Genomic DNA, 21,560 nt, shown 5'->3' on the forward strand with positions numbered 1-21,560 from the left:
TGATGTGGAAGGGTGCTACCATCTCACGCATGAACTCACACTCCAGCTGAACTCTAACATCCAAAGACCAGGATTACATTTTACAGGTGAGTAAAGCAAGAGGTAAAAAATGTAATTATGAACTTTTTTATTCCAATTTCCAGCTGTGTGATAAATGTTTTTATCATTTATATGATACATGCATTGTTACACAGCTTAAATGTGCAGGAAACAAAACTTCGGTTAACTTGACAAAGGCTGTCAAGTTAAACACTGACCAAAGGATTATTCTTTAACCGCGGTTGTGTATCCAGGTGAGACTTCTTAAGTGTTTATGACGTCTGTACTGGAAGCAAAAAAGTGACTTCAGCACTGTAAGCATTCTGGCTTCTACATTCAGAAGGAACTGTGTCGTTTTCTTCTTTTACTCAGAGAACTGGAGACAGTCTAGTAGTTCACACTATTTTATCGTCAGACAGTTAAAGATTGGGGTCACACACCTGTGGACGTGTCACACAGAGAAGTGAAGCACAGTTCATAACTCAGAGTAAATATTAACAGGTAATGTTTGTGATTGGCCGTCGACCGGGAGATGCTGTGGTTTAGACTTAGCCTCCCTGATTTGTTCGACCTTTGACCTCCAACCACGGATCTTGTCCCATATGAGAAAACTTCTGCCTTCTCTGCAGTTGTTACTACGCAGCTTTTATTTCCACACTGATGTCAGCTTTAACCAACACCTTAAAGTTTCTATTTCTGGTCAGTTTTCTGTCAGCAGGAACATCCTGTTACACACAAGGCCAAGGCCTCTTCCTATGTAAGGGTGTAGCAGTTTTACTTTCAACACTAAACTCGCCTTATTCTTATTTTTAACCCTCCACACTGTGGGGTTAGTGCTTATATCCTTCTAACGAGGAGTGTATGACTCCTATTATGAACATGCATTGTAATTAATGTTAATAAAAAGTTTTACCCGACCTTGTCCATTCCTCCGATCTTTTCCTGCAAGAGAAGACAGACGATCAACCCCTTCTTTCTACACACACAACTTATTTCCTGTCCTCCTGCCTAACTGGCTGGAAGACCATCCCCCACACACATTCCTGGGAGGGGGGGTATGTTTTGTATTGCACGGATGTCGCATTTTCCTGTAATAATACGTATTTGTGTAGTAAAAGATAAGATAAATGTGTGATGTGGTATAAATATAAAAATAATTCATAATTCATATATATATATATATATATATATATATATATATATATATATATATATATATATATATATATGCTGGGTGTTTTTTTTTTTTTTATATAAACCAAAAAAAAAAACACCCAGCACGCCCCTGCGGGCGGTTTATCCTTCAAGCTCGGGTCCTCTACCAGAGGCCTGGGAGCTTGAGGGTCCTGCGCAGTATCTTAGCTGTTCCCAGGACTGCGCTCTTCTGGACAGAGATCTCCGATGTTATTCCCGGGATCTGCTGGAGCCACTCGCCTAGCTTGGGAGTCACCGCACCTAGTGCTCCGATTACCACGGGGACCACCGTTACCTTCACCCTCCACATCCTCTCGAGCTCTTCTCTGAGCCCTTGGTATTTCATTCGGAACCGCTACATCGATCACTACGGCCGTCTTCTTCTGTTTGTCTACCACCACTATGTCCGGTTGGTTAGCCACCACCATTTTGTCCGTCTGTATCTGGAAGTCCCACAGGATCTTAGCTCGGTCATTCTCCACCACCCTTGGGGGCATCTCCCATTTTGACCTCGGGACTTCCAGGTTATACTCGGCACAGATGTTCCTGTACACTATGCCGGCCACTTGGTTATGGCGTTCCATGTATGCCTTGCCTGCTAGCATCTTGCACCCTGCTGTTATGTGCTGGATTGTCTCTGGGGCATCTTTACACAGCCTGGGGTCTTGCCTGGTGTGATAGACCCCAGCCTCTATGGATCTTGTACTCAGAGCTTGTTCTTGTGCTGCCATGATTAGTGCCTCTGTGCTGTCTTTCAGTCCAGCTTTGTCCAGCCACTGGTAGGATTTCTGGATATCAGCCACCTCCTCTATCTGCCGGTGGTACATACCGTGCAGGGGCCTGTCCTTCCATGATGGTTCCTCGTCTCCCTCCTCTTTCTTGGGTTTCTGCTGCCTGAGGTATTCACTGAGCACTCGGTCAGTTGGGGCCATCTTCCCAATGTATTCTTGGATGTTCGTTGTCTCATCCTGGACTGTGGTGCTGACACTCACCAGTCCCCGGCCCCCTTCCTTCCGCTTAGCGTACAGCCTCAGGGTGCTGGACTTGGGGTGAAACCCTCCATGCATGGTAAGGAGCTTTCTTGTCTTTATGTCAGTGGCTTCTATCTCCTCCTTTGGCCAGCCTATTACCCCAGCAGGGTACCTGATCACGGGCAGGGCGTACGTGTTGATGGCCCGGATCTTGTTCTTACCGTTCAGCTGACTCCTCAGGACTTGCCTGACCCTCTGCAGGTACTTGGTGGTTGCAGCTTTTATAGCGGCCTCTTCATTGTTCCCATTCGCCTGCGGGATCCCCAGGTACTTGTAACTGTCCTCTATGTCTGCAATGTTGCCTTCTGGTAGTTCAATCCCCTCAGTTCTGACTACCTTCCCTCTCTTTGTTACCATCCGACTACACTTCTCCAGTCCGAACGACATTCCAATGTCATTGCTGTATAGCCTGGTAGTGTGGATCAGTGAATCGATGTCTCGTTCACTCTTGGCATACAGCTTGATGTCATCCATGTACAGGAGGTGGCTGACAACTGCTCCGTTCCGTAGTCGGTATCCGTAGCCAGTCTTGTTAATGATCTCACTGAGGGGGTTCAGGCCTATGCAGAACAGCAGTGGGGACAAAGCATCTCCTTGGTAGATCCCGCACTTGATGGTGACTTGTGCTATGGGCTTGGAGTTGGCCTCTAGTGTTGTACGCCACATCCCCATTGAGTTCCTGATGAAGGCTCTTAGGGTCCCATTGATCTTGTACAATTCTAGGCATTCCAGTATCCAGCTGTGGGGCATTGAGTCATAGGCCTTCTTGTAATCAATCCAGGCAGTGCACAGGTTGGTCAGTCTGGTCTTGCAGTCTCGGCTGACTGTTCTGTCTACCAGTAGCTGGTGTTTTGCACCTCTGGTATTTTTGCCAATTCGTTTCTGTGTCCCGCTCATGTATTGACCCATGTGCCTGTTTATCTTAGCCGATATGATGCCTGACAGGAGCTTCCATGTAGTACTGAGGCAGGTTATTGGTCGGTAGTTGGAGGGGACCGGTCCCTTCTTGGGGTCCTTGGGGATCAGGACCGTCCGACCTTCGGTTAGCCATTCCGGGTGTCTCTCGTTAACTAGCAGCTGGTTCATTTGTGCTGCCAGACGCTCGTGGAGTGCAGTCAGCTTCTTCAGCCAGTAGGCGTGAACCATGTCGGGCCCTGGTGCTGTCCAACTCTTCATACTGGAGACCCTTTCTTGGATATCTGCCACTGTGATGGTTACTGGACCCTGTTCAGGGAGGTCGCTGTGGTCTGCCCTCAGATGCACTAGCCACTGAGCATTGCCGTTATGGATTGCGTCCTTCTCCCATATGGTCTTCCAGTATTGCTCCGTCTCCAGCCTTGGTGGTGCTGTTCTCTTATTGTTCCCTTGACACTGAGAGTACACCTTTGCTGGTTCTGTGGAGAACAGCTGGTTTATTCTCCTGCCTTCTATCTTTCTGGTGTACCTCCTCAAGCGGCTGGCCAAGGCTGTGAGTCTTTGCTTGGCAGTTTCCAAGGCCTCAGGTATGGACAGCTTGCTGTATTTCTTAGGCACCTTATTTGTCGCACCTTTCTGCAACTCCGTTAGTTGGCTAACCTCCCTCCGTGCTACTTTGATCTTGCTCTCTAGCCTCCTTCTCCATGGAGGGTACTGCCCCTTGTGGCTGTTCAACTTGTAGCCAAGCATCTCACTGATCACTGCTGCTGTATTGTAGATCAGCTTGTTAGTGTCGGTAATCGTGGTTGTAGGTATTGTCCGTAGTACTACATTAACATCATCTAGCAGACCTTCTGAGGGTACTTCACGTAATCTTGGTAACCGGCTACGGGGGATCCAGGTTTCAAGCTTGGCCATGATCCTATACTATCCATAGGATAGGATGTATATATATATATATATATATATATATATATATATATATATATATATATATATATATATATATATATATATATATACACTGAACAAAAATATAAACGCAACACTTTTGTTTTTGCTCCCATTCCCCATGGGATGGACGTAGAGACCTAAAATTCATTCCAGATACACAATATAACCATCCCTCCCAAACAGTGGTCACAAATCAGTCAAAATGTGTGGTAGTGGGCACACCTGCTATATTAACATAATCCATCCCACCTCACAGGTGTGCCACATCAGGATGCTGATCTGACATCATGAGTAGTGCACAGGTGTACCTCAGACTGCCCACAACAAAAGGCCACCCTGGAATGTGCAGTTTTTTGTCTCACAGCAAAATGCCACAGATGCCACAAGCAATGAGGGAGCGTGCAATTGGCATGCTGACAGCAGGAATGTCAACCAGATCTGTCGCCCGTGCATTGAATGTTCATTTCTCAACCATAAGCCGTCTCCACAGGCGTTTCAGAGAATATGGCAGCACATCCAACCGGCCTCACAACCGCAGACCTCGTGTAACCACACCAGCCCAGGACCTCCACATCCAGCAGGTTCACCTCCAAGATCGTCTGAGACCAGCCACCCAGACAGCTGCTGGAACAATTGGTTTGCACAACCAAACAATTTCTGCACAAACTGTCAGAAACCGTCTCAGGGACGCTCAACTGCATGCCGTCGTCCTCATCGGGGTCTTGACCTGACTCCAGCTCGTCGCCGTAACAGACTTGTGTGGGCAAATGCTCACGTTCGATGGCGTCTGGCACGTTGGAGAGGTGTGCGCTTCACGGATGAATCATGGTTCACATTGTTCAGGGCAGATGGCAGCTGAGAATGTCCCAGTTCTTGCATGGCCAGCATACTCACCGGACATGTCACCCATTGAGCATGTTCGGGATGTGCTTGACCGGCGTATACGACAGCGTGTACCAGTTCCCACGAATATCCAACAACCTCGCACAGCCATTGAAGTGGAGTGGACCAACATTCCACAGGCCACAATTGACAATCTGATAGACTCCATGCGACGATGTGTTGCACTGCATGAGGCAAATGGTGGTCACACCAGATACTGACCGGTTCTGGGTCCCCAGACCCCCAATAGCGCAAAAAACTGCACATTCCAGGGTGGCCTTTTGTTGTGGGCAGTCTGAGGTACACCTGTGCACTACTCATGATGTCAGATCAGCATCCTGATGTGGCACACCTGTGAGGTGGGATGGATTATCTCAATATAGCAGATGTGCCCACTACCACACATTTGGACTGATTTGTGACCACTGTTTGGGAGGGATGGTTATATTGTGTATCTGGAATGAATTTTAGGTCTCTACGTCCATCCCATGGGGAATGGGAGCAGTAACAAAGGTGTTGCCTTTATATTTTTGTTGAGTATATATATATATATATATATATATATATATATATATATATATATATATATACACGTATACATATATTATGAAACTTTATAGTACAGGCATCTAAGGAACCTCTGATTAAATCTATATGTCTAAACTTTCATTTTCCATTGCGGCCCACGTACTGCCCACTTTGACCTTCCTGTCACTGTAAGTTTCAGACATGATAAAGACAGAGAACTCTGTCAGCACGACTCTTTGGACTTAAACTGTAAGAAATAAAATTACAGAAAAGTTTCTGCTAGCTCATTGCCCACACTGTCAGTTTTTGTTGTTTTATTCTATTTAATATTTAATATTCATAACTGTAGTCATAACTCCTCTCCATTAATCTCTAAGGTAGAAATTGATACACAGATTTTTTCTGTTTTTCACAAAGTTACACAGGTTTTATTGGAGATAGAGCTAAGCGTTTTACAATTTCACAAAATTCATGAAGCTGAAATTTCTTCGATATTGAACAGCGGTACACTTTCCTGTCAAAGGTTTTGTTTTTGTTTTTTTAAAACTGTCCGACATCACTGAACACAACGGTAGACTGGTGCTTGATCAGCAGTTGAATAATGCAGGTAAAATGGTCTCTGAGTACACTGAGAGGGAGAGTGCAGGAAGTAAAAGCCAAAGTCAGAGGGAATTCATGACGATATTTATCAAACATCAACAGAGTTTGGCTCTTGTTTTGAGTGATGAAACCTGCAGCTTCAGGATCTGTGAGCTGTTGGGTTTCAGCACCAACAGCATGTCTTGAGTACGTGCCGTCGGGAGAACGATCCACGCTTTGTGTTTAGGAATCAGTTTGCCTGCTCTGTAATCATTTTATCTGTTTTACCTGTTTAGTGTTGCTGAAATTCTGATATTTCCATGGAAACCACACGTTTATATTTAAGTAACAGATCACCTCGAGTCCCAGGGCACTGGGGTTCAACAGGTTAATTTTGTTATTGCTAATGACTTTGTGTAGTATGAATAGCCATGAGGGAGGTTTTCATCTGTAGTAAAAGCTGTAAAACGTATAAAAATACAGTCCAAACCCTTTTCTTGCGCTTGTTTGCGGTGTATGGGTGAGCAGCAGATCAAACACGTTAAGAATAATAAATGACTTGAAGCACATTCAGGTCTGTGAGACTCACTCAGAGATGGTGTCACGGCGAGTAGAGTGAGCCATGTGGAAGAAATAAAGGAGGATCCAAACACAGGCAGTCGTGAAGGAGTGAAGGTGATTTATTGAATACAAAGCTCAGGGAGAAAATGGCAAATGAAGATAAACTAAACTACTGAGCATGAACAAAAACGCGAACATGAATATTCAATTCAATCCAATCCAATCAATCGATCTTTATTCGTCACATGCAGGTTGCCCTGCAGTGAAATGGAAACCCCCCCCCCAGACCTTACACACACAACACAGACATCACATGGGGATACAAGTCGGAGATCGGTCACGTTACAGAAAAACACTGAAATGTACACTACAATGGGAAAGTACAAGAGGAAAGACAGAGACCTCTACTCATGCTGGGCTACAGGAGGACAGCATGAGAGCAGGAAACAAAAACTCCTCTGCACAGAAAAGCACATAAATGTCCACAGCACAACATTATGAAAGACTTGACAAGCCACAGGGTTGGGTGGTTGGTGAGGAGTAATACGAAGCGAACTCAGCAGCCGCCCTGCACAGCGGTATCATTCCAGCGCAGCACACAGACCCGCCGTGTTCCCAGGAGGGAACAAGTATCGAAGGCATTTGGAAAGGCAGGGGGATCAGTGTGTGCATATCAGTATGTGTGTATGTGTGTGCGTGTCCAGAGTCAAGCTGAGACAGTGTCCTTCGCCCTAAGTAAACAGTCTTCCAGCCAACTCAGGTGGCCTTGCATAGGATGGGAGGAACAGTCACAACACAGTCGTTATCAGGGTGTTTTTTGTTTGGCTCCAGCCTTGAGCCCACAGCTGGCGCCGAATGGGTAGCCGCATGAAGTGATGGTGGTTTTTCTTTTATGCGAACAACTCATGATAATTTAAGAGCTGTTCTTTAACACTCCGACACCGACATAGGTCTCTCAATTTCCCGTTGGAGAGCCGCGAGCTTTTCCATGATGTTATCAAGCTTACGCTCCATGGTGTTGTCATTCTTGTGCCCAGAGAGCAGATTCTGAGACCTCACGACCACAGTGAGGTCTCAGAAAATTTTTTTTCTTTTCTGCCTGTTCCACTTGGTTCTTTAGCCGTCAGAATTGTTGTCTGAAGACCAACAAGGATACCCAATGGATTTACTTTGCCAAATGGATCATCGTGGCATTGCCGTATTGGTCCATTTGGTCGATCTTTGTTTTTATTATTTATTATATTTTATTTTCAGATGTTACAGACGGGACAGACATGAGTGAGAGATAGGAAAGGGAGAAAGAAAGAGGAAGGAAAGGAAAAACAGAAGGGGAGAGGGACAGTGAGAAAGGGGGGGAGAAAAAAAATAAAAATCTCCTGGATCACCTGTTGAGAGAAGAATAGAAAACAAGCAAAAAAAACAAAAAAAAACAAAGCAACATATTAAACACAACACCATCGCATTAATCTAGCTAAGTGTAAACAGCAGTAAATACTAAATATTCAATGTTACAGTGAGCTGATCTAATATACGCTCAGAGGTGTTGTTCTGAGTATTCACTGCAGCCGTAAGCTTCTCCAAGATCTTAACCATGCTGCACTCAGTGGGCCCGTTCTGAAAAGTCGCGTCTCGTCCCAGCGTTTCAATCCCAGCGGGCAGCCTTGGGGGGGTTTGAATAGCCGGTTCTGCTTTCTTAATTCTCCGATAAGTCAGGGCCAAGCCAGCTCCGATCAGTAAGAACCCTGTTATCATGGTTCCGAATAGGTAGATATCTTCAGCGTCCTCGATCGACAGTCCCACCAGGCACACAACCCTCCAGTTATGCCACCCGTCCATCGTGTATCCGGCAGGGAAAGTCCTTCCAGGGTACTCGGGCTCTCCCGACGCGGGGCTTCTCGTTGATAAGAGCGTGTCAATTGCATTCAGAGACCAGTTGATCAAATCCATAATTCTCTTTAGGCTTTAGAAACAGACTGTGAGAGAGTGTTCCAGGGAAAGTGAGAAAAGCACGAGACAAGACAAGGACATAAGAAGCTAAGCAGGGAAGATAAGGGAGAGGAGAGGAGAAAAAGTGCGACCGCCTTCGCTGAGAGCCAAACGAGAAGGGCAAGCAGAGGCAGACGACGGTAGACAGCAGGGAGACACACGAGTGGAACATGGTAGATACACAGACGGACCAGCAACTACAAGGACAGAAGACGCGACTTAACTTACCTGGACTGACCATACCGGGCATTTGCCCAGTGGGCTGATGAGTTTGTTTGGTTTTTTTGTAACGGCATGAACAATGAGAGGTGGTGGCTGACTGTATTTCATCATCAGCCAGTGTTGTTCTTTATCAATATTACCAAAGTTTACCATAAGGCAGCATAGAAAGTATTTACTTGCTTTCAGGTTTTATTCAAATGTTAGTCTTTTCAGTTGTTTCTCCACTTTTTTCCTGTTTCAAAATCAAACACCAGTTTGTGAGAAGATTATCTTCTTTTTTTAACAGGCACATAAAGTTTTACATTGGCATATTTGCCAATTGTATGTTAAAAATGTTCGTATTTTAATATTCAAAAATGTTTTTGCCCAAAACATATGTGCACTATATGTCAGTAAAAATGCTATGCAAATATTGCTGTCCTTGAATGCTGAATAAACACTGACTGATTGTATCTCTTGTACTTTATCAACGCAGTATCTAAAAACTTTGCACCGTAGTGGTTAAAATCTCATTCTAACAAGAGTTAAAAGCACATTCGGTTATTAGGTTTACAGGGTTATTGGATTATGGTTAACGGTTGGTAGAATTTTTTTTAACATTATCTGCCAATTACATCTGCCACCCTTCTCCAAATCTGTGCCCCTACCTGCCCCCCCCAACAAAAATTTCCTGACACGCCACTGTGCAGGCCTACTTATTGTTCCTAGAGTATTTAAAAGTAGAATGGGAGGCAGAGCCTTCAGTTTTCAGGCCCCTCTTCTGTGGAACCAGCTTCCAGTTTGGATTCAGGAGACAGACACTATCTCTACTTTTAAGATTAGGCTTCAAACTTTCCTTTTTGCTAAAGCATATAGTTAGGGCTGGACCAGGTGACCCTGAATCCTCCCTTAGTTATGCTGCAATAGACGTAGGCTGCCGGGGATTCCCATGATGCATTGAGTTTTTCCTTTCCTGTCACGGGTTGCTCTGAGGATCCACTCGCAGGACTCCGGAGTTGTGTTTTAACAGAGATGGTTTATTTACAAGATCTTCACCAAGTGTATTAACAGACAGTGCGAGGATAGTGCTATATACAAGATGTGAGAGGCAGGGTTCCAGGAAAAACAAGGGAATCACACACGCGCGCACTCCAACCTCTCTCTCTCTCCGCTAGTGACCAGTCACTCCTTCCACACTCCACACGGGGAAACATGGGGACAGGTCCGGGGAATCTAGAACACAGAGACACACGTTAACTTTCTGAGACGGAAGCATGCGAAACTTGGGCTTGACGTGTACTGACTAGAGTCTTCACAACAATCCAGCGTTGAACAGCTGATCTCCTCCTTCTAATATACCAGCTGGTCTGATGAGGCCCAGGTGTGCACGATCCGGGAAGGCGTGGACTGAGGGCGTGAACCCGCCATGAGTTCCTCCCCGGCAAAACAGGGGAGAAGGAGAGGAAAAAGAGAAGAGAAGGAGGGCTAGGAGTGAAGAGATGCTGATCAGCGCCTTGCCGATCCCGCAGGTCGTGACATTTCCAGTCACGTTTCTCACTCACTGTGTGTTAACAGACCTCTCTGCATTGAATCATATCTGTTATTAATCTCTGTCTCTCTTCCACAGCATGTCTTTATCCTGTCTTCCTTCTCTCACCCCAACCAATCACAGCAGATGGCCCCGCCCCTCCCTGAGCCTGGTTCTGCCGGAGGTTTCTTCCTGTTAAAAGGGAGTTTTTCCTTCCCACTGTCGCCAAAGTGCTGCTCATAGAGGGTCATATGATTGTTGGGTTTTTCTCTGTTATTGTACGATCTACTGTACAATATAAATCGCCTTGGGGGCAACTGTTGTTGTGATTTGGCGCTATATAAATAAAATTTAATTGAATTGAATGTTAATCATATTTTGCAGGGCCATGCCAGGACAGAGGCAGGGCTGCTGGAGTTGGAAGCTCCTGGTCATCTTCAGCCTCCTCGGCCTCACTGAAGAGTTCGGTAAGAGACTTCCTCCTTATTCTGGTGACCTGTTCATGGTGTCCCCTGCCCTATGACAGCTGGGATAGGCTCCAGCGACCCTGATAAGGATAAACAGACCAGAATGGATGGATAGATGTCTATATTGTAACATCTTGGAGCTGACATCACTGGATGAGAATCCTGAATACTGCAACTAACATTCGGCTTCTCTTCAGAACATAATTTTTTATGATGGAGAAGCTGGATCGATTGTGAGAAAAGACGTTTAGAGTAAAATCCCTGATGCTCGCAGGTTCTTCACTAACATCAAACAAAGTTTAGAGTCTGGATCACTGTATCGTGTTCTGTTTGTTGCTGCTGTTTTATTTCATTGTTTGTTGCAGTACCTGGACCACAAGACATTTCTGATAGTCATGTTAACCACGCACGTTAATCAGGCCCATGGTGAGGATACAGTCTTTGTTCGGCTGGTTGGAGTGAAGTTCTCACCCTCGTGTTGAGCTGAGCTTCATAATGAAGCGTGTCGTGACCCGGAGCAAAGCTTACACTTGTTTCCCGTCTTTATTTGTACAAGAAAGTTACAATTACATATCAGCAGTACACAAAGGTTAGATAAAACACAAATTTTGTATCACACTTCATTGATGGAAGCCACAGGAACAGCGTACAAAAACTCATTCAAGGCAGAAACCAGGAACTTACACACTAGGAACTACAAAGAAGCACGAGGCACGCAGCAACAAGAGACTCAGACAAAGTTGTTGCTCAATACCCAAGTAAGCAGGTCTGTGCTTGTGTTCTTGCTAGTTTGTACTTCAAACATTTGTACAGCAGTCCAGACTTTCCAAGAACAGGAGGACACCATCACTCTACCATCATCATGGTCCTCTGGTCTCATGGCTCGCTCTCACTTTTGCACTCTCCTCTCTCTGTCTGTTTAATCACACTTTGCTTTGTCGCGGCGTGTCTGTACCTGGGCTGATTATCACACCAGTCATTCAACACCAGATTGTTGACTAAGATGGGCTTAAAGTGACTGTTCTGAGCTGTGAGTAGTTTGTTTCTGTTGTTGCTGCCGGTCAAACCTTCATGAGCCCTGTTACAGTCGTCACTTTAAATAAACACACTGAACTGTGGATGAGTGAGTCGGCTGACAGTAACCATGACAACCACTGGAATGACAGCGTACTTGAAGACTACTTCATTTCATAGATTAATATTTACAATGGAAATCGCCCATCATACACGTAATAACAAGATTTCTAATAATTCTTCTAACAGCCATCGATCGATCTGATCTGTTTTACCTTACAATATAAGGCGACTGTTGTTCTGATTTGGCGCTATATAAATAAAATTGAATTGAATTTTATAATATCTAACAAGCTTTATGCAGTTAGGCACCAAAACCAAAAATATAAAATTAAACTTCACTTTAAACATAAATTAAAAACACAATGTGAGCAGTCTTTACGAGCTCTGTGTTGTTTCTGGTAATGTTCGTTCTTCTTGGCCAGTCTGTGCCAGGACTTGTGTTGTGTGTGGATGCAAGGAAAGGAGGCCCCAAACGCTGGATTCACAGATAGGTGAAAGCTAGTGTTTGTTATGATGAGCGGATGAACAGGACATAAAACGGAGGACCTACTGAGCTGAAATAGCTGAACTGGCTGGAGTGGATCACGTATGGCGTAGACACATTCAAAGACATGATGTTGAACGAGTGGAAACAGAAGACTTAAACACACAGACTGATGAGAGACACAGCTGAACACACTCTGGCTAACGACACATGAGACGAGCTGACAGGAAAAACAGGAAGTGAGAACAACATTGATGTGGAAAAATAAACTAAAATGACAAAACTGAAAACACTGGGTCAACGAGCCAGGAACCCCGACAGTCTGTCTCTGCTCCATGTTCTGTCTTCAGTGTCCCTGTTTTAATTCACCTCCGACCTCTCCGGTCATGTTCGCGTCTCTCTTTGCTCTCTCCGTGAACATCACCTCTTGTCTCTGTCTCTTCTTCTGTTCTTGCCCAGCTTAGATAGTGTATTTTGGGGTTTCTTGGTCACTTTGTTATCTGCAATGAAGTTCTGACTTTGAGTTTTACATTCTGCAATAAAGTGGCAGAGGTAGGATAACAAGACAGAAACAATCCTGTAATAATGATTAGAGATTGGATAAAACTGTATTAATCGCTCGGGTGGGTTCCCCCAGGAAAGTCAGTTGTTGTCATTTCAAAGTTATTACCACTCAATTATAACATAGTAACCAGTTAATATTCAAGTAAACTCATGGTGGCCGTCAGTAATAATAGTGTAATACCTTTGTAACAATACAAAAATGAGTTTGAATTTTCACATTTTTATACAGTTTCAATTGGAATAATAATCGAATAATAATAATAATTGCTACCTTATCGTGGTGGAGGGGTTTGTGTGTCCCAGGGATCTCAGGGGCTATGTTGTCTGGGGGCTTTTGCCCCCTGGTAGGGTCTCCCATGGCAAATTGGCCCTGGGTGAGGGACCAGACAAAGAGCGATTCAGAAGACCCTTATGAAGAGAACATCGAGGGAACAGTTTACCCTGCCCGGGATAGGGTTACTGGGGCCCCGCCCTGGAGCCAGGCCCGGGGAGGGTGCCCGAGGACGAGCGTCTGGTTGCCGGGCCTTAGTCCATGGGGCCCGGCCGGGCATAGCCCGAAGAGGAGACATGGGCCCATCCTCCCGCAGGCCCACCACCCGCAGGAGGCGCCATAGGGGTCGGGTGCATTGTGTGTCGGGTGGCGGCCAGGAGCGGAGGCCCTGGCGGACTGACCCCCAGCTGCCAAGACTGGCAATAGGGACATGGAATGTCACCTCTCTGGTGGGGAAGGAGCCTGAGTTAGTGCGTGAGGTTGAGAGGTACCGGCTAGATATAGTCGGGCTCACCTCTACACATGGCTTGGGCTCTGGAACCAGTCTCCTGGAGAGGGGCTGGACTCTGTCTCAGTCTGGAGTTGGCCCTGGTGAGAGGCGGCGGGCTGGGGTGGGTATTCTAATATCCCCTCGGCTTGCTGCCGGTACGTTGGGGTTTTTCCCGGTGGACGAGAGGGTTTGTTCCCTGCGCCTTAGGGTCGGGGAACGGGTCCTGACTGTCATCCGCGCTTATGCACCAAGTGGCAGTTCAGAGTACCCAGCCTTCTTAGAGTCCCTGGGGGGGGGGGGGGTTGATGATCGATTTTGTAATCGTATCACCAGACCTGCGACCATATGTTCTGGACACTCGGGTAAAGAGAGGGGCTGAGCTGTCAACTGATCACCACCTGGTGGTGAGTTGGATCAGGTGGCGGGGGAGGACGCTGGACAGACCCGGTGCACCTAAACGCGTAGTGAGGGTGTGCTGGGAACGTCTAGCAGAGGCCCCAGTCCGCGAGATCTTCAACGCACACCTCCGGCAGAGCTTCAACAGCATTCCGAGGGAGACTGGGGACATTGAGTCCGAATGGACCATGTTCAGCGTCTCCATTGCCGAAGCTGCTGCATTGAGCTGCGGCCGCAAGGTGGTTGGTGCCTGCCGTGGTGGTAATCCCCGAACCAAATGGTGGACACCAGAGGTGAAGGGAGCCACCAGGCTGAAGAAGGAGTCCTATCGGGCTTGGTTAGCCTGTGGGACTCCGGAGGCAGCCGACAGGTATCGACAGGCCAAGCGGAATGCGGCTCGGGCAGTGGCTGAAGCAAAAACTCGGGTGTGGGAGGAGTTTGGAGAGGCCATGGAAAAAGACTTTCGGACTGCCTCGAAGAGATTCTGGCAAACCGTCAGGCGTCTCAGGAGGGGAAAGCGGTGCTCTACCTGCACTGTGTATAGTGCTGGCGGAGCGCTGCTGACATCGACTGAGAAAATTGTCAGGCGGTGGAAGGAATACTTCGAGGACCTCCTTAATCCCACTGACACGTCTTCCGAGGAGGAAGCAGAGTCTGGGGATGAGGGGAATGACCCGCCAATTTCCGGGGGCGAGGTCACTGAGGCAGTTAAACAACTCCTTGGTGGAAGAGCCCCTGGTGTTGATGAGGTCCGCCCCGAGTTCCTGAAGGCTCTGGACGTTGTAGGGCTGTCCTGGTTGACACGCCTCTGCAATGTTGCGTGGAGATCAGGGGCAGTACCTGTGGACTGGCAGACCGGGGTGGTGGTCCCCATCTTTAAGAAGGGGGACCGGAGGGTGTGTTCCAACTACAGGGGGATCACACTCCTCAGCCTCCCTGGGAAAGTCTATGCCAGGGTGCTGGAAAGGAGAGTTCGTCCGCTAGTCGAACCTCGGATACAGGAGGAACAATGCGGTTTTCGTCCTGGTCGCGGAACACTGGACCAGCTCTTTATCCTCTCCAGGATACTTGAGGGTGCATGGGAGTTTGCCCAACCAGTCTACATGTGTTTTGTGGACTTGGAGAAGGCATTCGACCATGTCCCTCGGGGTGTCCTGTGGGAGGTGTTGCGGGAGTATGGGGTGTCTGGCCCATTGCTACGGGCCATTCGATCCCTATACAACTGTTGCAAGAGCTTGGTTCGCATTGCCGGCAATAAGTCGGACTCGTTCCCGGTGGGTGATGGGCTCCGCCAGGGCTGCCCTTTGTCTCCGGTTCTGTTCATAATTTTTATGGACAGGATTTCTAGGCGCAGCCAAGTGGCGGAGGGCTTTCGCTTTGGTGGCCGTTTCTGTGTAATAACCTGAACCTTAATAAAATGGTAATTATAACTGATTGAAACAACATTAGTGTTTCTCACTAATGCAAAATGCTGAGAATTAAATTTAAAAGAATGCTACATGAATGCATTAGAGTTGCATGGGAGCGTAGAAGACCCTCTTTCACAGCGTATTTTATATTTGGATTATATATTTTATGTAGGAAAGAAAGTAGGAGTAGTAATAGAACAATGGAAATGTGCAGTACACAAAAGTAAGATACCAAGATGTCCTCTAATTTGTCCACTACAGTGTTATGGGGCCACAACTCCACTGTCCTGCACCACCTTCATCATAAATTGACCCCTAACCATCCAATGATCCAGCCTCTCCTGTAGCTATAGCACCAAGCGGCCTGCTTGCATACACATGGCTGTAGTGTTGATCACCTGGTTGGTTTCGGTGATGGTCGCAGTGATGATTGCTTGTAATGCTGCTTTCACATCTTCTAGTTGATACGTCATGTAGTCTTGGTGACTGAAGGCTCCAGGTTTCCAGCTTCGCCATCATCCTGTCTCTCTGGTCAGCTTCTGTCGCACTCTGCGCTCCTTTCTTTGTACTTGGAGCTTGGTACCCAATCTCACTGGTATTATCACCCACCTGACCTGATGTCACAGGTCACAGGTTAGCCCTTAGGCAAGGTACAAACAAGAACGTAGAGTATTTTAGAGCCAGGTGTACATTGACACATACAACGACCGAGTGGTGTCTATTTACACCTACAGGCCAGTGGACACTCTTTCAATGATGAGGATGTCCACATCCTGGACAGGGAGGAACGCTGGTTTGAGGGCGGAGTCAAGGAGGCCATTTACGTGAAAAGGGAAAGACCATCTCTGAATCGAGGAGGGGGCCTAAGGGAACATCTGTCACCATCTTACAATGCTGTGATTGCAGCCATTCCCCAACAGTCATTGTTTCTGTCATTATGCAAATGTGCTGTTTATAAGGTTGCAACCTGTTGTCAGCTGAGACTGAAGGAGTCACCTGATGATGATGATGAAACGTTTCTCCCACTGAAAACGTCCAGATGAACAGGATCAAACTTTGGAGAGTGACTTATCTGGATGATTGAGCATGGATCACTTTACAGGCACACAGCAGAGACACATTTCTATGTTTTTCAGCGTTCTGTTTTTACTCTCGGTTGCCGTCACTTTACACGCACACACGTGAACACTTCCCCAACAACAACGACGACGACAGGACGTCAGTCACCCTTTTAATTCAGGCGCAGTGTGATCATTGATGCCGCTCAGGTGCGTGCACCTCGCTGCAGCCGCGCCACAATCACTTATAAAATGTCTGTTATAGTTGATTAGGGGCATACAAATCCAGTGTAGGAGTGGTTCTTAACTGGAACCAGCACTTAGTTCCCCTTAACTAATTTAAACTGTGTTTCAATGTTTTCAGAGGTGAAAGAAGATGAGTGGGAGGAGCTCGGCTCTGACATCGCTGCACTGCATCGACTCCAAGGACTGTCTAAACACATGTTTGATGAAAGCTTTATGAACACCTCAACAACCAGGTATCTTATGACTGGAACAGCTATTACTACATTACAGCTCCTGTGGGTATCATAGACATTGGTTATCAGAAGCACTGTGGGGCTCTGCCACTGTGACTGGAATTGTATAGATGTAATGTAATCCTGTGCAGCAGGCAGATACTGACCCGGCGTGCCGCAGACAGCACTTAAGCTTTAATGCCAAAGTCTTTTCAAAAACACGGAAGTGGACCCAGGAGTAAATGATAACAAGCAGAACTCGAGCGAAACCACAGAATGAGGGAGGACAAGCCAAAGGACAGGAGTTAGACTCAGACAATAAACGCACAGCAGGTAAGGAGGGCATACCAACGATGGGTCGAACACTTCCGCGATACTCTGAACCAACCTGAGCCACCCCAACGGTTCAAGGCCGAAGACCTGGCACCTTCCATGGATCTTCTTCCTGTCGATATCGGACAAATCAGCATCACTGAAGTCAAGACAGCGATCCGACTCCTCAAGAGTGGAAAGGCCGCAGGCCTGGACGAAATCCTCGCCGAAATGCTGAAGCATGGCGGACCCCATCTTGAAGCCGCCCTTACAAGACTCCTAAACGCCTGCTGGTCAACATCACATGTACCCGATGATTGGACAAAAGCCACCATCATCAAACTTCCAAAAAAAGGTGATTTGGGTGACTGTAACAACTGGCGGGGCATCACGTTGCTGTCGGTACCCGGGAAAGTGTTTTGCCTCACTCTTTTGAATCGGCTACGACACGCAGTGAACGAACGATTGCGAGAAGAGCAGGCTGGGTTTCGGAGTGGCCGGTCATGCGTCGAGCAAATCTTCACCCTCCGCATGATCATTGAACAAACATTGGAATACCAAAGGAAGATTTCTATTAGATTCATTGACTTCGAGAAGGCTTTTGACAGCGTCCACCGGCCGACTCTATGGGCTATCCTACGCCACTATGGAGTCCCTCAGCAGTTTGTAGATGCCTTTCGTTGTCTCTACTCCAACTCCCGTTGCTGCGTCCGGACGGATGACGGCTGCACAGATTTCTTCAAGATCAATACTGGCGTCCGACAAGGATGTGTGCTATCCCCTTTCCTCTTCCTGTTGGTAATTGACTTCATCATGCAACGATCAGTTGACCAAGCTGGCATCGGTGTGCCCTGGCACGAAGCACGTAATCTCAATGACTTGGACTTCGCAGATGACATCGCCCTGCTGGGCTCGACTCAGGAAGACCTCCAAAAGTTGACCGCGGCCCTGCAGAGGGAGGCGACGAAAGTTGGATTAAGAATCAGCGCCAAAACAACCAAGGTACTCCGAGTTGGCTTTGCACGTGCCCGCATTCCTGTCATGATCAACCAACAACGTGCTGAAGAGGTGGAGAATTTTACATATCTTGGCAGCATCATCTCGAATGACGGGGTCTCTGATCGGGATGTCGACGCCAGAGTAGGGAAGGCAGTTGGTGTCCTGCGACGTCTCCAACCTATTTGGAACTCGACCTCCCTGAATGTAAGGGTCAAGATCAGACTACTGAACTCTATCGTCTTCCTTACTGCACTTTACACTAATGAAACCTGGCGCTCAACAAGTGCAATTATTCAACACCTGAACGTGCTTCAACAACGTGGCCTGCGGCGAATCCTGAGAATTTCCTACCGGGACCGAATAACAAATGAGGAGGTCCTAGGAAGAGCAGGCACCCGCCCATTAGCCGATGTTGTTGCAGAAAGGCGCTTCCGCTTTGCGGGCCATATTTTACGCCTACCCCCTCATCGCCCAGCTAAGATTGCCATGGCATGGCGTCCACGCACTGGCAAGCAAAAGCAAGGCCGACCAAAGACCACATGGCGTCGAACATTCATGGACAATCTGAGAACTGTCGACATTGCCTGGGACGAAGCTGAAGCAGTCACTGCTGACCGACATCAATGGAGATCACTAGCTGCCCGATGCGCCGCCCGGCGTAGGAGGAACTAAGTCTAAGTCAAAGGTAAGGAGGGCAGAGGAAACAGGTGGGAGCTAATCAGAAGACGAAATGAGGAACCAGACAAAGACCCAGTGACCATGACAGAAGAATGCACCTAAAGATTTCAGACTTCACTTTGAGATTTTACCACTTGTACAAAATAAAATTAAGTAAAAAGTAATCTATAACAAATAATGCAGGATGTGTTTCGTTTAGGGGAAACGACTACCACCAATCAAGATTTGGAAGATCTGTGAAAAGGTAAAGAAGCTTTCAGTCATTTACATTTTTTAAATGGTGTTTAGCAGGTTTAACATCTGGATATTTCATGTCCTTTGCAAGTATTTGTAAAAGAATTTGGACAGTGCTTCACAATACACTGAAATTTTTTAATAATATTTGGTTATTAATGAGCCAAAAAGCCCGTTAGGATTTATCACAGCAGATCATCTGCCTCCTCTGCACTTCCTCCTTCACTACATCCATGGATCTTCTCTGAGGATTTCCTGTTTTCCTGCTGCCTGGCAGCTCCATCTTAACATCCTTTGTCCAGTCTATCCACCCTCCCTCCTCTGCACGTCTCTAACTTCGTCTCCAGCCTGCTCAGCAGCAGCTGTCCCTCTGATGTACAATCAACTCTGTCCAACGTGGATTTAGTTTGTTTTATTTATTTATTTTAAAGATAGGGTCCACAAACGGCACTTAGCTTGTTTATGGTACTTTGCAGTATTTTAAAGAAGTGAATAAACAACACGTCGCCACTGTCACATCCTGGTTCTTTATTTGCTTCTGAGGTTTTTGTTCTGGGCTATGACCTGGTGTTTTGTGCTGATTGGATTTTGAATCTTGTCACTCATCATTGCTTTGATTTTGAATTTGGATTTATGTTCAAGTTCAAAGCGTTTATTGTCATGTGCACAAAGAAAAGCATTTCTCTGTTCAATGAAATTCTTTCTCTGCTGTCCACACACAGATGCTGGTTAATATGTACAAATAGATAAAATACAAATAGCATGAATAAATAAATGGAGACAAAAAAAATAAAGTATTAAATAGATTTATGTACAAAGGAGCTGTGAGCTTAATATACTGCTTTGACATGTGAGATGACCAGAAGTGCAAAAAAATTATTATTACTGTTCAAAAATGGGTCAGCTGTTCAAGAGTCTGATATCAGTGGGGAAGAAGGAGTTGTTGAGTCTGGATGTTCTGAACCTTCGTCTCGAGGGCAGAAGTGTGAACAGTGCGTGTTGGGGGTGTGTGGGGTCTTTGAGGATGGAGGCAGCTCTCCTCTGGACTCTGTAGATGATCTGCAGAGACGACAGCGGGGTCCTGGTGATCTTCTCCGTGGTTGTTAGGGTTCTCTCTGCAGGCGTTTGCCGTCCATAGCAGTAGTGCTGCCGTACCATGCAGTGATGCAGCTGGTCAGGGTGCCCTCCACGATGCAGCTGTAGAAGCTGCTGGCATACCAGGTTTCCTCAGCCTCCTCAGGAAATGCAGCCGCTGCTGAGCCTTCTTGACCAGCTGTGTGGTGTTCAGTGTCCAGGTGAGGTCCTCCGAGATGTAGATGCCCAGGTACCTAAAGCTGCTCACCCTCTCCACTTCAAGGCCCCGGACAAACAGGGGTGGGTGAGGCCTCCTCTTCTCCCTCGTGTCCACTATCATCTCCTTTGTCTTGTCAGTGTTGAGGGTGAGGTTGTTGTCCTCACACGATGACACCAGACCGGCCTCCTCTCTCCTGTAAGCCGCCTCGTCCCCTCAGTGATGCGACCGATCACTGCAGTGTCGTCAGCGAAATTCAAAATGATGTCATCTTTGTTGGAGGCGACACAGTGACAGGTGTACGGCGTGTAGAGGATGGGGGCTGAGGACACAGCCTTGTGGGACACCAGTGTTTGTAATAATGCCGGCTGAAGTCCTGTTGCCCATCCTGATGGACTGGGGCCTGCCAGTCAAAAAGCCCTGTAGCCAGTCACAGAGGGTGGGCTGCAGGCCGAGTGCTGCCAGCTTGTGAGTGAGTTTGTGTAGGATGACAGTATTGAAAGTGGAGCTGTAATCAACAAAAAGTACCCTGATGTATGAGTCTTCGTTTTCCAGGTCGGAGAGGGAATAGTGAAGGCAGCAGTGATGGTGTCTGACGTGGACCTATTGGGCCGGTAGGATTTCTGCAGGGGGTCCAGAGTTGCTTAATTTTTATAGTTAGTTTCCTTGTGCTCATGAGCGTCCTGATTGTATTGTTTCTCTGGTGTAATTTAGACGTCTTTAGGTTATCTAGTTTCCTTTAGCAGTCCCCTCTTGTTCCTTGCTCTCCCTCTCTCTCCTGCTGTCTCTCTAGCTCTCTCTGGTCTGCCATGTGTGCTATTGTCTTCACTCATCTTAGTCTGCCTGGAACTGGATGCTTAGCTTCTCCAAGAGATAGTGTAAGCAATGAGAATGTCTAAGTTGTGGACTTAAATTGAGACACAGGTGGCCAGGAGGAGACAGAGAAGGAATACCTGTCCTCATTGACGCACCTG

At 46.9% G+C, this 21,560-nt stretch overlaps 1 pseudogene across 1 annotated transcript in view; it reads left to right on the forward strand.

The window, feature by feature from the left end:
* Positions 1–21,560, forward strand: part of LOC147318116 (uncharacterized) — a 32,261-nt pseudogene continuing 10,701 nt past the window's right edge. The window contains exons 1-4 of the transcript XR_015124293.1: positions 1–86; positions 10,783–10,865; positions 16,979–17,093; positions 19,261–19,305. The product of XR_015124293.1 is annotated as an uncharacterized LOC147318116 (transcript). The remainder of the gene's footprint in view (positions 87–10,782; positions 10,866–16,978; positions 17,094–19,260; positions 19,306–21,560) is intronic.

The sequence above is a fragment of the Aulonocara sp. 'chitande type north' Nkhata Bay genome, linkage group LG12, assembly GCF_057382095.1.
Source record: "Aulonocara sp. 'chitande type north' Nkhata Bay isolate Kocher_YH1m ecotype deep benthic linkage group LG12, A_spYH_male_GT1.1, whole genome shotgun sequence".
NCBI classification, from domain to species: domain Eukaryota; kingdom Metazoa; phylum Chordata; class Actinopteri; order Cichliformes; family Cichlidae; genus Aulonocara; species Aulonocara sp. 'chitande type north' Nkhata Bay.